At 47.2% G+C, this 10,548-nt stretch overlaps 1 long non-coding RNA gene across 1 annotated transcript in view; it reads left to right on the forward strand.

Moving 5' to 3' along the window:
• Positions 1 to 5,382, forward strand: part of LOC109290727 — a 22,567-nt gene extending 17,185 nt beyond the window's left edge. The window contains exons 2-3 of the long non-coding RNA XR_002095664.1: positions 2,506 to 2,513; positions 5,372 to 5,382. This is a non-coding gene — a long non-coding RNA (uncharacterized LOC109290727). The remainder of the gene's footprint in view (positions 1 to 2,505; positions 2,514 to 5,371) is intronic.
• The last annotated feature ends 5,166 nt before the right edge of the window (positions 5,383 to 10,548 follow it).

The raw sequence follows: 10,548 nt of genomic DNA on the forward strand, positions 1-10,548 counted from the left end.
GTTCATCTTGGAGTCAATAATGACTCCAAGATCCCTTTCTGCCTCCGTGCTCTCGAGTAAGGAGTTCCCCATTGTATAAGTGTGCTGCTGGTTCCTACTGCCCAAGTGCAGCACCCTGCACTTGTCCGTGTTAAAACGCATCCTGTTCCTGTTAGCCCACCCCTGTAACCTATCCAGATCCCTCTGCAATCTCTCACTCCCTGCTAGCGTGCTCACCTCCCCCCAGATTTTGGTGTCATCAGCGAATTTAAACAGGTTACTTTTCAGCTCAATCAGTTTGGGACAGCAACTCAAATCACTGTCGCCTGAATTGGCCAAATCCGAATTTGAAGTGAATACTAGCCGCTTCACACAGGCCTATAATGCATCTCTGAGGAAGACAGACAAACACGAGGGCCAGGATCAGCAAAACTGACTGCATGCCAAAATCTCAGGCTGAACAAATAAGCTGAGGGAAAACTTTGCGTTGTGTGTTTGCATGAGGGTAACCACAAGACGGGAGCCAAAATGCATGGAAACTTTTGTCTCTGAGCGCTGTTCAAAGCCTAGAGGCTCATGCCAGCATTATTCTCGGTTGATGGGTGGAGGCAGAGCCAACTTTTCTGAGCACGTTCACTAGGGTTAACTGACTTCCATGGCTGCAAAGCCTAGGCTGGAGAAATCTCTGAGCCCAGTTAAGTCACCAGAATACACATGGGTAGGGAATTATGTGCCTTCATACAGACACTCCCAGGCCAGAGTCCATTTTCAGGCTGCTCAGTGATTCCTGCGTAACACTGTCTATATAATCATGCTTTATTCAGCATTATAGACATGCTTCTCTCAGCAAGGGAAGTTCACTGGCCTCAACCCTGGCCTAATGGCAATTCAGAGCTAAACCCCTGATCCTCAGCTCATCTCTAGTTAGAACATCCTCAAGTGGGAAACTGAAGGCAAGATACCTCCAGGCATGGTGTACAATGTCTAGTATAAACAGTATGTAGGGTTTGTGTCTTCCTGAGTGATTTGTTTGAATACGCTGTGAGACCAGTGCTTTCTGAGAAAAAAGGGCTGAGCTAGAAAAGCAGCTTGGCTGCTAATTGCTGCTTGCTTTACTGCTGCCAAAATGGTTATTTGGAACAGAACCCAAGCAAAAGAACAGGGTCTTGGAGTTCATCTCAGCTGGAAGGTGACCTTATGTTAAGAAAAGTCGCTAAGCTGCTCTGGAGACAAAAGTATGGCCCAGCTGACATGGGCAATGGGCTGGGAGCTAGCTGCCAGAGTTTCAATCCCAGTCCCTGTTCTGCCACTCACCTGTGTCCTTTCTCTTTGTATCTCAGTTACCTTATTGGTAAAATGCAAATAATACTAGTGGCCTGCATTTAACAAGTGATTTGAGCTACAGAGATGAAGAATGGACTGTAACAAGTAAAACATTGTTTCAGGAGGGGAGACAGTTGGAAAACCTTGGCAAAAGCATGATTTCAGCAATATCCAGAAACTTGGCTTCACTTCCAGCTGGGATCAGGACTGCCCAGCTCTCATCAGCTCACCCAGCTTCTGCATGGATTACCAGAACCTAGCAAACCTGCCGCTTATGCTTGTGGGCATATATTTGGGTCCCAGCTGTGTCCTGGGCAGGCTGGAAACATCCAGTGAAACCTGTACATGCTCAAGGTCATTGTATGGCTAAGGGAACAATGAGGGTTTTCTGTTTTTGGAAACACAAACAGTTAAAAAAAATACATTTATTTGCAGATCAATCTGAAACATTTTTTCTAGCTTGTCTCACTGAAATGAAAACCAAGAAAATATTGTTTTGGTGCAGATAAAAGAATCTTTTTGTTCAGGTGTTTTTAGCTCTCTTTTTAAAATTAAATTGAGCTAAAGTGAATCTGGAAATATTGTAAATGAAATGCCAAATTGTTTTGTTTAAAAAACGTGGAAGCAACCTGTTTTTAAAAAGCACCTTACTTGCTGCAGACATTTATTTTCTTTTTTTTTTAACTCTTGGCCCAAGTCGGCACCAATAGCAAAGAGTTTCAGTGTAATACAACTGCAGTTTTTGGTGAATGAAGTATTCAATTTGAAAAACACTGCATAGTTCAATACCTTTGCCTCCATAGAGTATATGAGCTACTTATATTTACTGTTGCCTTTGCGTTATTGATGATTTGTAAAGGCAAAAGGCACCACTGTAGGTAGAAGATATAAGAAAAGTTACTGACTCTCATCAGAACCTGAAAAAAGGACTTTTAATCAGTATGCACATGTGTCTCAAATGTGCATACTGATTCATTAAGAGATGGTTAAAAACCACTTTAAGTCTGGAATCTATGTCATCTGGGTCCTGGATTGGCTACTGACTTTGGGGTGAGTCATTTCGTTTCTGTGCCTCAGTTTCTCCATCTGTATACTGGCAGAGGTGGAAATGACACTTCACAGGCACACTGTGAGGCAGGGTGCACTCATTCTTATTAAACTCAGTTCTTAAATATTTAGGAACTATATATGGTGGATTGAAAGCATTCACTGTGTCTTCTCTAAGGTATGTGGAGAAAAAATGGCTTGACAAAATCGAGCGCCGGAACATCTCACAGCCCTTTTGTAACCTCACACGTGAAACCGAAAACTTCACTGAATACTACGCCAGAGTGTGGGTCGTGGCGCTGAATGGCTACTCCTTGGGCTGGGTCTGTTCCCAGTGATTGAAACCCGAACAGCATAGTAAGTGGCTCTATGGAATCCATTGACACTTGCAGCTCCGTCCTGCTGCCATTTGCAGTGACATCAGTCTTGCAAGCCCAGATTTGTCTACAGGAACAAGGTTGCCAGCTTTTCAACCCTGAAGGGGACTGTGCTGCTGGAGGTGGGAGGAAGGAAGAGGCTAGGAGTATGAGAAGGTGCTGGGGCCTGCCCTGAAGTTTCTGGCTAGAGTGAGGCTGGAGGAAGGACATTTGTGGCCTACTCTGAAAAAACAGAGCAGTGGTTCCCAAAGTAGAGCTCACAGTCCCAAATGAGTCCTGAAATGCGGTTGGAAAAATCAGGCTTGTACCACATGACATGGTTGTAAACCTAGGACTGGGGTCGCATATCCAGAAAGTTTGGGAACATCTGGGAGAGGGGAAATATGAGGAACAACAAAGAAGGGCTTGATGGGGAGCCTACCAGCAGCCAGTGATCTGTCCCTGGAGGCTGTGAGATAGCAGAGCTCTTGATGGTTAGGATCAGCAGTCAGACTTATGCTACATGCTTCACGTGCCACAACACCAGAGTGCATCTCTGTCACTGATATGCAGTTTAATTTTGGGCAAGTGCCTCAGTGTCTTCATGCCTCAATTCTCCTTTTCGTAAAATTGGGAGGATAATGGCTATGTCTGGTTCATGGAGTCATTTGAACACAATGCTTGTGAAGAAGACTGAGAGCCTTCCACAAACACACTATAAAAGAGCCACATGGTAGCCTTGATTATTAAAATCTTCCTTTCACTGAAGCACAACACAGATGAATTTATACTATATTTCAAGGCAATTCACTTGACTTTTTAAGGCTTGTGGTATCAAAGAGCTAATGGAGGCTGTTTTCAAATTATATGGTCATGGGCTGAATTCATACTGACTGTAACTGTTGGATGTAATGGCTGCACTTCATTAACTAGAAAAATAAAATGCAGTCAAGCTCCTTTGTGGGACAGAGCCACAGGCAAGGCTGGTTTAGGAGTTAGCTATGCGGGCCAAAGTGTGAAAGCCACACGGGGGTCTCAAGTCCATCTGGGATATCTAGATGGTACAACATTTTAGTAAAAAATAGTGATACTCACCAAATAGATGTGCCAGTAACTCATCACCTTCAATCTCATTAAATTACTTTTGCTGCTTCATCATTTCCAGTTAATATTGGGGCACTAGAGGTGAAGTATATTCTTAATGTTTGATCCATAAAGTTTCTTATTCAGCCTCCCTACACATCACTCAAAAATGAAGAGGACCACCAGCTAACTGCTGAGGACATCTATAGCCTTGTAAATTCAAACAAGCACTGAACCTTGCTAACCTCATCACCAGAAGCCAACTTCCTACAGCCCAAAACTCACTGATGAATGGATACAGGCCATGCCATGATAAGACACGCAAAACCTGCCAACAATATCTCCAGTATGTAGATATCTTCACAATACGTTCTTGGCCAGTTGGGATTGCCAGATATTCTGGAACAGGGGTTCTTGTTGCTGTTCCTCCCAGAACTATCCATCCCCTATGATTTGTTCCATGTCCAGGTTCTCTTCTTCTTCCTCCTCTGAGGTCCCAAAGCAAGCCGCTCCCGGGTTGTTCTCCCATTCACCCCCCTTCTTTGCTAGAAGTGTGACCACCGGGTGACCACCTCTTCCAGATGGGGCCAGTCAACCCCTAGGAGCATGGGGCAGGGAAGGGTCTTGGCCAATCCCACAGCAATCTCTTAAGTGTGGCCCAGTACCATGAGCCAGACTCGCCGGCACTCATAGGTATACGAGACCCCATGGATGCCAACCATGCTCACCGGACTCTCCGGGTTCCCCATGTGGGGCTGGAAGAGCTCTGTCTGTATCATTGACTGTGAGCACCCCGGGATGATGGTACCCCTCACCTTAACTTTGACCCCAGGCTTGTTCTGGCAGCCTGGTCCCTTGTGCTGGCCCAAGCTGGAGTCCAGGTGCCTCGACTGGGATCCTTTGTGGGCAAAACTGGGACACCTGTAGCACACTATTTCCCTGGGGTCTCAGGGGTTTAACTGCCAGTGGGATCCTCTTCTGTTAGCTATAGCCCACAGCAGGTCTTCTACAATAGGGTTGCTCTGGCCCATTTTTCTGTACCCTGCTCTTCCATTCCAACCCCTTCTGTATAGCTTATCTTCCTCTCTCCTTCAGATGATGTTGCTTTTAATATCATCTCAGAGCTTTTTGCTTGTTTGGTTATTAGATTTATATCCTGCCCTATCCATAAAGCTCATGTAACTTGCACCTATCTGAACTCATGTGAAAATGGATTAAAACAAAAATGCCCAAGTGCATAATAAGTAACACCAACATAAGATTACAACTCTGAGTCTGAGATGAACCTTTACAGACAAGTTTTAAAAAATCCTCTAAAAATAGATATTATGGTAGAAATCTGGACATGAATATTATTACACTACAGAACATGAACATAGACTTTGCAGCTATCTTTGAAAATAATGAGGGCAGTTACTTTTGCTACAGTAACTCTGTTTTGAGGCTTTTCATATTAAATGTAGCCTGGAATTACATACATGATTTTTCCCGTACTGTTCCACCACTTGCTTTTCGTGACGTTTCTTAGCCCTTGAAATACTTGCAGTGATCCAGGGCTGAATCAACTATTTTCCTTATAGCAGTATTGAGAAGAAACTGTGGACTCTGAAAACTGAGGCTGCTACCCATTGCCCTAGAGGGAGCATATCCATTTGAGCCACTTGAGTGACCTGACCTGCAATAAAAGCAGCTAACCATCTGTCAGCTCCTCTAAAAATAGAAAGTAAAAACTCCCCCTTCATCTGTGCCTGTACTGGTTTAGGATAAGTAGCCTGCCCTGTCAGTTCACCTCTTAAAGATACTGCGTTCTAAGGCATGAACCAACCAGTCTGTTCTCTCTCCATCCATGGGGCAGATTCCTTCCAGAAGCCATCTGTATCCCCCACAAATCACCAGCCAAATTAAAATCAAAATTGCATTTAAACAATTTATTAAAGAGAAAAATTAAGACCTGCACGTTAACTTAATCTTATTTACCTGGCTCAGTGTTTAAAAACTGGCAGCTATCTGAGATTACATACTAGTTCTACAAATCTTCCGTGTCAGTTTCTTATTTGGTATTCATTTGGGACTTGCAGGACATATGAGACAGTCCTTAAACCAAAGATTTAGATGAAGGCCTGGTTCTAATATTGTAGGATATGTATTAATTGGAGTGCTGTGTTCAGTTAAGAGGAGGGGATTCTTCCACTCTATTCAGCACTAGCGAGGCCTCATTTGGAGTACTGTCTCCAGGTCTGGGCATCACACTGCAAGGAGGACATGGACTAATTGGAAAGAGTCGAGAGGAGAGAACAACAAATGTTCTTGGAACTCTCAAGATATAACACATGCAGAAAAGTTGGAACAACTGGGATTAGTTAGCCTGGAGGGGAGAAGAACAAGAGGAGATTTGGTCATAGACTTCAAGTTTAAAAATGGTTATTAAAAGGCTATAGTGGTCAACTGTACTATGTCTACATGGGATAAGAAGTAATAGGGTTAAATTGTGCTAAGGGAGATTTAGGTCAAATATTAGAACTTTCTAAGCATAAAAGTCACTAACCACTGGAACAGATTACCTAGAAAGGTGATGAAATCTCCCACTTGAATTTTTAAGTGCAGCGGGAGTAGGATGATGCAGCTGTTTGACTGTGCAGATCAAGCAGGTAATCTGAGATATAAGGAAGGAAGCTGCTACCACAGATACCACAAAAATTCTGGGATGATGCTCTTTGGGGCACCACAGTGGTTCCACAGAACTCTAGATTGCCTGCCTCCAGCCAAAGCTGAGTTACTTTTGACTTTCCTGCTGGCTGTACAGATATTTTGGCTCTGTCTGATCATGTTTCCTGTACAATTCAAGATAAATATGCTGAAGCCATTGCAATCACTAATGCGAATCTCAAAAATTTCAAATGACAAGCCTGATAGTCACTGCAGAGGAACTATTTGAAGAGACATTTCCATTCTTCATATATTGTTGCCTTAAATTACCAAATCTGATAGGTTGTTGTTTTGGCTTTGCTTTGTTTTTAGCTAGATGTAAAATGTGAGTATGTGCTAGTGCCAAGAGAGCAGTATTTGAAAGCTAAGTATAAGAAAGGAGGCGGAACAAACATTTTAATCATAACATTTAGGAAACCAATATCAAATCTTCACATAAATGTATTTCATCACCATAGCTATTCACTGCAGAGCTGCTGACTAGGACTCCTGACTGAGTACTGTGGTAAGTAAGATGATATTTGCTTTACATTTTTGTGGGCTTACAGCTGGTAATCACATCTATCATCTATTGTCTGCTTCCTTTCCCCCTTAAAAGCTTTAGAGCCAGACAATATTTCTAACTACATACTTTTTTTCTTTTTGCTAAATGATAGCTAAGTATCTTATCTGAGATGGAACTGATTTCTAGTGGTCCATGCATTCTTATGGCTGCAGATGCACTGGGATATACCCATGAGGAGATCTTTATGAAAAGTGAAACTTTGGCATGTATATAGTTTGGGACAAAATTGTAAATGATGCAATAATATCTTATGGACAGAGTACTGAGGATGTGACACAGCTATTCCTCCCTTTTTTCATAGATTCATAGACGTTTGGGTCATTCCTGTCCTGGCTCTGGTGCGAGATATGCAGGTGTAAGCCTGCTGTGCCCCTATGAGCCTAGGGACCCCAGCAGAGACCCCAGGACCCCTGATGAGCCTTGGCCTGTCCATGGGTAAGCAGGGGCCCATGGAGGGAGGGACCTAGACAGTTGGGAGTGGGCTGAGTGGGCCAAGGAGGGTCACATTTCCCCGGCTCCTACTTGGCCCAGCCCTCCAGAGAGCCACGCTACCCAGCTGCTGGTGTGTGAGCCAGGTTGTGGGGGGGATTACCCACCTGTTCCTTCCCTCAGTGGAGGGGAGGGACTCCCCTTAGCTGCCCAAGAACAGTGAGGTACCGGCCAGCCCTTCTGCGCATGCATGCAGTTTAAAAAGGGCCCGGCAATGGCAGAAACCTCATTCCTGTCTTGGCTGTGGTGTGAGATGCATGGATGTAAGCCCGCTGCACCCCCATGAGCCTAGGGACCCCAGCAGAGACCCCAGGACTCCCGATGAGCTCTGGCCTGCCTGCAGGTAAGCTGGGGCCTGTGGAGGGAGGGACCTAGACAGCTGGGAGTGGGCTGAGGAGGGTCACACCCCTCGGCTCCTACTTCGCCCAGCCCCCCAGGGAGCCATGTGACCAGAGCCTTGTGAACAGGCCATGCAAACAGGCATGCTTTTGGGCCTGGCATGTGAGTTAGCGTGGAGTTTGTGCAGGAGGGCCTGAGGCCCTGCCTGTGAGCCCCCCAAGGTAGACAGTCCCAGCCGCAGCTGGCCTACTAGCAGCGTGCCGCAGAGGGACATGCACCGTACCCCTTGGGTCCTCTCAGGGTCTGCACACCCCTCCCCCCCCGGCACCTCAGAGGCCTCCACCCAGACGGAGCCCATGGTTCTGGGCTCCACACAGACAGAGTCCCTGGCTCTCGGCTCCAGGGGCTGCCTGACACCTTTTCAGGCTCTGGGGCCAGGGAGCATGGCCACCTCCCCTTGTGAGGTCTGCTCCCTATTGGGGTCTCTGGCGCACCAGCTGGAGGAACTCCAGGCCACAGTCCAGAGACTGCGTGCCATCAGGGACTGTGAGCAGAAGATCGACTCCTACTGCCAGGCCCTTCTCCTCAGGAGGTGGAGGGTCAACCATGGTCGCCTTCCACGACTGGGGAGGACTCGAGGACCTCCCATGCTTTCCAGTCCAGGGGTTGGACCAACGTGGACAAGGGCCCCAAGACCCGCTGCACCAAGGCCCCTGCCCCACTGGAGCTTTGCAACAGATATGAACCTCTTGCAGCCCCAGCAGAGCCTGCTAAGTGGCCAGCTCCTGCAGGCAACACAGGCTCTACTGTAGCTACCACTCCCGCTCTCCCTAAGACAAAATGCAAAGTGTTTGTCACGGGAGACTCCATCCGGAGGGGGACTGAGGGGGCAATCTGCCGCCCCGACCCCTTAGACCAGGAAGTCTGTTGCTTCCCAGGAGCTCAGATCTGAGACATTGTGGAGAAGATCCCTGAACTCCTCCAGCACAGTGACCACTACCCTATGTTCCTCATCCATGGGGGCACAAATGACATGGCTCGGAGCGCTCCCAGCTGGGTTATGAAGCACTACAGGGATTTGGGAGAGGGGCTTAAAGGGTTGGGGGCACAGGTGGTGTTCTCATTGATCCTCCCAGTCTTGGGCTACAGGCTGAGTAGGGAGAGGAGGATCCGGGTAGTGAACCAAAGACTGCAGCACTGGTGTCATAGGGAAGGCTTTGGCTTCCATGACAACAGTCCACTCTTTGGAGAGAAAGGCAGTGAGCTGCTGGGAAGGGATGGCCTCCACCTCTCTTCGCTGGGGAGGAGGCTCTTCTCAGCCAGACTGGCTGACCTGCTCCACCAGGCTTTAAACTAAGCCCGCCAGGCGATGGGGGGACTACCGCCACTGCTGACCTGCTGAGCAACCCTTGCAAAGCCAGCAGGCCAAAGCACTTAAGGGAGCCCACCCCTGCCCCAGCCCTGGTACAAACTGTAGGCAAGACAAGGGCCCCCAAGCGGACACCTGCGTGCCTATACACAAATGCCAGGAGCTTGGGGAATAAACAGGAGAAACTTGTCCTCCAGCTAGACACAAATAACTATGATGTCATAGGAATAACGGAGACCTGGTAGGACTCCATCCATGGCTGGACCACAGGTATAGATGGCTATACCCTGTATGGGAGGGGTCAAGTGGACAAAAGGGGCAGGGGTGTAGTTCTCTGTCATGGAAAGCTACGCATCCCTGCAAGCTGATATTGGCACCCACAGTGAATGACTTGAGACCCTCTGGGTTAAAATCCGTGGGGAACACTGCACAGGAGATACTATGGTGGGAGTCTACTACAGACCCCCTACCCTGGGTCAAGACCTCGACCAGGAGTTTGCCAGGGAACTGGCTGAGGCCACGCGCTCCTGGTGTATGGTTGTCATGGGAGTCTCTAACTATCCAGACATCTCGTGGGAGGAGCGCTCAGCCATATGTGAGCAGTCATAAAGCTTTCTCTTGTGTGGATGACCTTTATCTGACACAGGAAGTCTACAGGCCGACGAGAGGTAAAGCGCTGCTCGACCTGGTACTGGCAACCGGGGATGACCTAATCAGCGACCTAATGATCGAAGGGAAGCTGGGTGACAGTGACCATGAGTTGATCACCTTCACCATCTGCCGTAAAGCTGGCAAGTCAGTCAGTAATACAGAAGTCCTCAACTTCAGGAAAGCTGACTTTGACAATCTAATGAGGCTTGTCAGTGAGCCCCCCAAGGTCTGGAATAGACTGCCGCTGGAGGTGGTTCAAGCACCCACTTTGAACACCTTCAGGAGACATTTGGATGTTTATCTTGCTGGAATGCTTCCAGCTCAAATGTCTATGAAATCTATGAAATCTATGGAAGGGACCTCAGTAGGTCATTGAATCCAACCCCCTGCCCTGGGCAGGAAGGAGCGCTGGGGTCAGACAACCCCAGCCAGGTACATGTCTAGTCTCCTCTTAAAGACCATCAAGGTAATGGAGAGCACCACCTCCCTTGGAAGTCCATTCCAGATTCTGGCAACCCTTACTGTAAAGAAGTTCTTCCTGATGTCTAGCTTAAATCTGCTCTCTGTCAGTTTGTGGCCATTGTTCCTAGTTACTCCAAGGACTGCCCTGGTAAACAGAGCATCTCCTATTCCTTGCTGCC

The sequence above is a fragment of the Gavialis gangeticus genome, unplaced genomic scaffold (assembly GCF_001723915.1).
Source record: "Gavialis gangeticus isolate Ggan-Ray unplaced genomic scaffold, GavGan_comp1, whole genome shotgun sequence".
NCBI lineage: Eukaryota > Metazoa > Chordata > Crocodylia > Gavialidae > Gavialis > Gavialis gangeticus.